This window comes from Nannospalax galili, unplaced genomic scaffold (genome assembly GCF_000622305.1).
Source record: "Nannospalax galili isolate Female #2095 unplaced genomic scaffold, S.galili_v1.0 scaffold215, whole genome shotgun sequence".
NCBI lineage: Eukaryota > Metazoa > Chordata > Mammalia > Rodentia > Spalacidae > Nannospalax > Nannospalax galili.
Genome location: NW_008338533.1, coordinates 7,109,650 through 7,116,072, shown reverse-complemented (window position 1 = coordinate 7,116,072; position 6,423 = coordinate 7,109,650).

Below are 6,423 nucleotides of genomic sequence, written 5' to 3'. Positions count from 1 at the left end.
GTGTATTGCCTGCATGTAGGTAAGTGCACCTATGTCATGCAATGCCTGTGGAGAACAGAAGAGGCTGTTGGATCCCCTGAGACTGGAGTTATGGACAGTTGTTAGCTGCCATGTGGGTGCTGGGATTGGAACCTGGGTCTTCTGCAAGAACAACCAGTGTTCTTAAACTGCTGAGACATCTCTCCAGCCTCCGTTACTTTCTTTAGGTTTTGGTGACTTACTGAGTTTAATTAGGGTTGCTTGCATGAAAATGGGTGGGGGGCATGAAACTCAGATTCTTAGACTGCAGTTAAGAACTGAATGTAGGCGGTTGGTCACAGAAATTGTCAATACTAAAAGGTTCTCCATGTGCGATGACCAAAACTAAATTCTAAACAGAATGCATCCTGGGTGTCGGGTGTTCCTGCCGGCACTTGCCGTGTTGACACTCAGATTCACTGCAGCCTCGGTTCTGAACATACAACGTGCACAGTGCATATGCTGTCATACCACACTCCTGCCTGAACACACTGGTTAGAACTGAGACTGCTGTATGTTATGAATTGCAGTGTTTTTACTGTACATATAAAGTTTTCTGCTCTTACAGAGATGATTTGATTACGGAAAACAAAGACTTTTAATATTTTCTCACCATCATCCTTGGCATTAAGTATCAGATCGGTGTACATCTGGATTGTATTGGGGTAGGAAATTTAAATTTTAAATTTGCCATTTGATTTGCTGGCTTGAGTCACGCACGTATGCACACACACACATACGTGTGCACACACACCATGTGCACACACGCACACACAATTCATTAACTGGGCAATGGCACCTCAAAGACCTGCAGCCCAGGAAGCAGAGGGAGACTAGGAAGTGGGCTGGGCTCAGCGACCTGCTTCCTCAAGTGGGGCTCCACCTCCTACCTTCCCAAGGAGGACCACCAGCCGGAGAGCCAATGTTTGAACATATAAGCCCATGAGGGGCATTGTACATTCAAATCACTACAGAGGCCCCAGTTTCTCATCTATAAAATGTGGCTAGCAGTTCCGAATGATTATTAATGAATTAAGGATTTGTGAAAAGAACCTAATATAATAATGAAGAACATTGGTTGTCACACTTGGTGATTATAGTTCAAAGACATCAGGAGTCTTAATAAAGGACCAGGGCGTGTCCAGGTAAGAGCTTTATGGGATGTCAGTTGGGCACAGTAACTTGGATTATGGTCAGTAATAGAATTAGCTAATCAGTGGGTGGGCTTGTAGCAGAGGTCGATTTGTCACCCATTCAATACCAAGGAGGAGAATTAATTTCTAATAAAATAGGTCTTGTGGGGTCCTGGAATTGGAATGTTAGACTGCTTTTGGATGCTTTTTCTACTTTTTTAAAAAAATATTATTTTTATTTTATGTGTATGAACGTTATGCCTGCGTGTAGGTAAGTGCACCCGTGTCATTGCAAATGGAGGACAGAAGAAGCTGTTGGATCCCCTGGAACTGGAGTTACAGACAGTTTGCCATGTGGGTGCTGGGATTTGAACCTGGGTCTTCTGCAAGAACAGTCAGTGTTCTTAACTGCTGAGCCATCTCTCCAGCCCCTGCCCCTTTAAAAAAAATATTTTAGCTTTTTCTACTTTTAACAGCCTTGTATGGCCGTTGAAGAGGGTGCAGGCACTACACTATTAAATGCATTTGGTCATCTGTTTAGAAAGTATTGTAAATTGCCTATCCAGTGACAGTGCTCTGCTGAGAAGGCCCAGGGGACGACGGGAATAATACAGAGGCCGTCTCCGCCTCCTCTTTTATGGAAACAAGTACGTTTGCGTATTGCATCTGTGTTGTGCACTGTAGCACAGGGTGCTGGCGATGCATCTGAGGGGGACTGAGCTAATCCCAGAGGTGGTTAGCAGGATGTTTATTGGCATCTAGAAGGTGATACAAGTTAGTTGAGTAAAAAAGGGGGCAAAAGAGCATGTGCAGAGGTTCTGAGTTTGAGGAGCCCAGGGCTCCCAGGATGAGAAGATGGCCACTGTGCTTGGACAGCAGAGATCAGCACTGCAGACTGACAGCCGATGCAGACACAGGCCAGAAGGACAGGGCCTTTTGGGTGACATTAAGCAGATTGCATTGTGCCTTTTTGTTTTGTTTTGCTTTGGAGACAGGGTCTTGCTGCGTAACCCAGGATGCTATCCAACCCACCGTCCATCCTCCTGCCTCAGCTTCCTGATGATGACATGCGTGCTCCAGCACACCGGGTGGATTTTGCCTTCTTTAAAATAAAGGTAGCTGATACATCCAACCTGGCAGAGTGAAATGGGAGCACCCAGCCCCAAAGCCATTCCTGGGTCCCAGATGCAAAATGACAAGGGTTTACTAAGGCTGGCCACGGCCAGTGGAGGGGCCCAGACTGACTTGAGAGACTAACAGGTTACTTTTCACAGAGCAGAGAAGGTAACGGGTTTTGTGTTATGAGGAACGACCTCTTGACTAGTTTCTGTTTTGTATTGAAGTATCGCTCAGTGAAGTCACTCAGAGCGTTGACATGTCTTATGAGCACTGGAGCATATTCTATTTAATAGTCTTCTCAAGGAGGCTGTAGAGATGACCCAGTGGTTAAGAGCACGGGCTGCTCTTCCAGAGGACCTGGGTTCAGTTCCCAGCACCCACAGGGTGGCTAACACCCATTTGTAATTCCAGTTCCAGAGGGCTCCGATGCCTTCTTCTGGCCTCCATGGGCATTGCATGTACATGGGTGCACTCACACACATGCAGGTAAAATACACACACATAAAAAAATAAAAATAAGTAAATAAAAAATTAAAAATAAAAATAGAAGTCTTCTTAAGCCCAGCATGGAATTTCTTCTCAGCAGCTTTGACAAGCACTTGTGCATTCCATTGGTACTTGAAAGAGAAGAGCAGACCTTGGGGGCTGGACCCAGTTGGCCCAACGCTGGACAAGGCCACTCAGGGACCACAGTGGGTCTAGTCACAAGAGACAGGCAGTAATTGTGTTTGAACACAGCAACGGAAACTTCATCCAAGCCACCCATGGTTACACATCCCAGACCCTGGCTAATGGAGTATGTGTTGCCTCTTTAAACAGCTGCCTCTCTTCAACCTCCTCACCTTCTAGGAAAGAACTGGGAAACCCAGTCACAGAATTACCTCACTTCTTGATAACGTCTAATCCAGAGCAAAGCCTGCTTTCTGGAACTCTCCCCAACTCCATCTCTTACAAGCCCAAACATGCTGTCTAACACCTCTTAGCAAAGACCATGGTCCCAGCGCATGGTGCTCTTCTCTGTTGAACAAGAGAATTCTCGGTTCAGCTGTGCTGTGTTCTCACTGGTCTTGGTCTAGAGAGGCTGACAAGTGTAAGGAACAATCCAGGTTTTATTCACTTCTTCGCTTTTACTACTAGAAGAAAAGTAGTGAAGTTTTATGTCCTGCAGTATCATATAGTTGGGTGTCTTCTAATTCCTTTTGTGATACCTTGATATCCATTAGGTCACAACTTTCGACCAGGCGTCTTGTTAACACCCTCGAATCCAGTGCTCTCTTCTTTTTTTCTTGCCCTCCCTCCCTCCTCCCTCCCTCCCTCCCTCCCTCCCTCCCTTCCTTCCTTCCTTCCTGTAGCTGGCCTGGAACTCTCTGTGTAGACCTCTCAGAGATCTGCCTGCCTCTGCCTTGTCTGGGATCAAAGGAATGTGTCATCACCAGTTCTCTCCTCTTCTCCTTCCTGCTCCCTCATTCCTCCTCCTCCTCCTCCTCCTGCTCTTCTTCCTTCTTTGACAGGGAGCTCTTACTGTGTGGCCCACACCAGCCTCTAACTCTTAATTGACCTGCCTCAGCTTCCTGAGTGCTAGAATTATAGGCACGGCCACCCCTGGCCATCAAGCTTATATATCAAGGAAAACATAGTCATTTTTTTCATATGGAAAAAACCATTATGCTAATTGATGGTAAGAAGTCTAACTATTCTAATGACTCAGCCAAATCACATTGCTTGTTGGTCATTACGAGACTTTAGTTTCTGTAGCAACTGTGGCTTTTTCCTGCGCTCAAGACTCACAGTTTGTCCTCATCTGGGAGGCAGTTCCCACAGGAACTGGGGCCTCCTGTATCCATGGGTTCATGGACAGATGATGCTCACGACCCGTTCCCTGTGTGTGGGCAGGCTGCTGAATCTGATGTCTCACATTCGTTTTCTATTAGCTAACTCTGCATGTAAAATCCTGTGCTCAGCAGCACTTACACACAGTTGACTTGGGACGGAGTTTTGGAGGACTTTGGCCATTTCTAGGTACTGTCACTAAATGGTTCTCAGTGTCTGAGGGGTGCTGTGGGGAGACAAGCCACAGTGTTAGAAACTTTACTTTTGAATGGCCCACCTCAATGCAACTTGAAGTACACACCGCTGAAGGAGAAATTTGGGGAGACAAATGTTTGCCCATTTTTCATGTTTGAATAGTTGAAGCTGTGTGTGATACCACTCAGATGCTTTATTAAGTCAAGTCAGCCTCCACCCTACCCCTGCCATTTATCTTAGCCAGAGCCTCTCCTGCCTGTGCAGCAGCCTTTGGGGAAGGGCCAAGAGCTGGGCTGAGGAGACCAAGGGGCATGGGTTTATGATGTGACACTGGTTGCTAACGAACTTGATGGCCTAACTTCCTTTTCTTTTCTGATACTAGAATTTAAACCCAGGACCCCATGCATTGCCTGCATGCATGTAAGTGCACCCATGTTGTGCAATGCCCATGGAAGACAGAAGAGGGCGTTGGATCTTCTGGTAATGGAGTTATGGACAGTTGTTAGCCACCATGTGGGTGCTGGGATTTGAACCTGGGTCCCCTGGAAAAGCAGCTAGTGCTGTTAACCACGGAGCTGCCTCTCCAAACCTCTCTCTTTTAAAAGTTAAATATAATTTTTTTTATTATTCCAAAGAGAGGCAATTTTAAACATATTTTTCCAGAAATAACTTGAAGCAGGTCACATAAAAATATATACAATGAAGTTTAAGAAGGGAAAGTAGGAATAAGAAATCAAAGACCAAAGGATTTGCCAACATGGGGTCAACTTTGGTGGAATAATGAAGGTTTCCATCAGCTCTGTTTTTTTTTTTTTTTTTTTTTTTTTTAAATCCTAGTGAGTTTATTGGGCTTGTTAACAGAGCATAAAGTAGGGGGTTATTTACAGAAGAGTGGGTACCCCCCAATTTACAGCTGCTCTGCAAAGTCCACACTTAAATATAGATCCTGTGACTTCCCAACAGCTGCACACAATGATGAGAGAGGTGCCTCATGACATTCTTTGCTTATATAGTCTTAGCCCCTGAGTGACTAGGTGGGAGGAGTAACTGCCTCACCCATTGACTCCTTGTGGGAAGGAAGTGAGACTCTAGCTTGCCGACATAGTGGTAGGAGGACACTCCAGGTAACACTCCACTCCTTCGTCTGGCTCTTACATTCTTTGCACTGATCTTTTCTGCAAAAGTCCCTGAGCCTTGGAGGAGGTGATAGGTGTGGGATGATCTTCCTCCCATTGTGGCAAGGCATTGAAATTTCAGGTCTCGGCATCATCTGTTTTCCATGGGCTGTTGGCCCATTTCAGTGGGATTCCATCTACTATAAAAACACAAACAGCCAGAAGCAAGAACATCTAAACAGTGGCTGCTATAATAACTTAATCTATGGGTGTAACACAAATGCTTGGACAAAACAATTGCAGTGACTTCCCACTGGGGCCATATGCTGCCCTGCCACAGGGGGTTGGTCTTGTCTACAGTACCAGATGTGTGTTCCACCTCTAGGAGTGGGCATTATATCTAATTGAAAATTTGCTGGTTGTGCGTACAGTAGACATGCCACTATTGGACCAGCTGGAACATCTTGTTGATGCTGATAGTGCAACATACAGGGTCCGTTGTTCAGCAGAATTATAGGGGACTGTTCTCCCCCAGTCATCTGCATGTTGCCTTTGGCACCATGAAAGCCACCCAACCAGTGGCAGGGAGTTTCCAGCTTAGTCCAATCTTGATCTCTCCCTCTCCTGTGCTCACATCATGCACTGTCTTCAGCAAAAGCATTTGCCATCCACTTCTGGTGTATAACCAACATTATTAGCAATGACCTTTATTGTTTTGGGGACCTCTAGGGCCCCTCTGGCCAACAGCTCATGGGGGGCAACCCAACTGGGCACTGGGATTTTCATTTAATAACCATATGGCTTCTGGAAGGGCTTTCTTCCATCCCCGTAGGGTTCCCTCTGTGCTTAAGATATTTTAAAAAATTAAAAAAAAATTTTTATACTGTGTATCAGGAGAATTTTCCCCCTTTTCTTCCCATAGTTCTTTGTATAAACCTCCTTCCCCTTCCCTTTATCCCCTTTTGACACATTTCTCCTTTAGTGACACCTCTCTCCTACTATTCTTCTCTCTC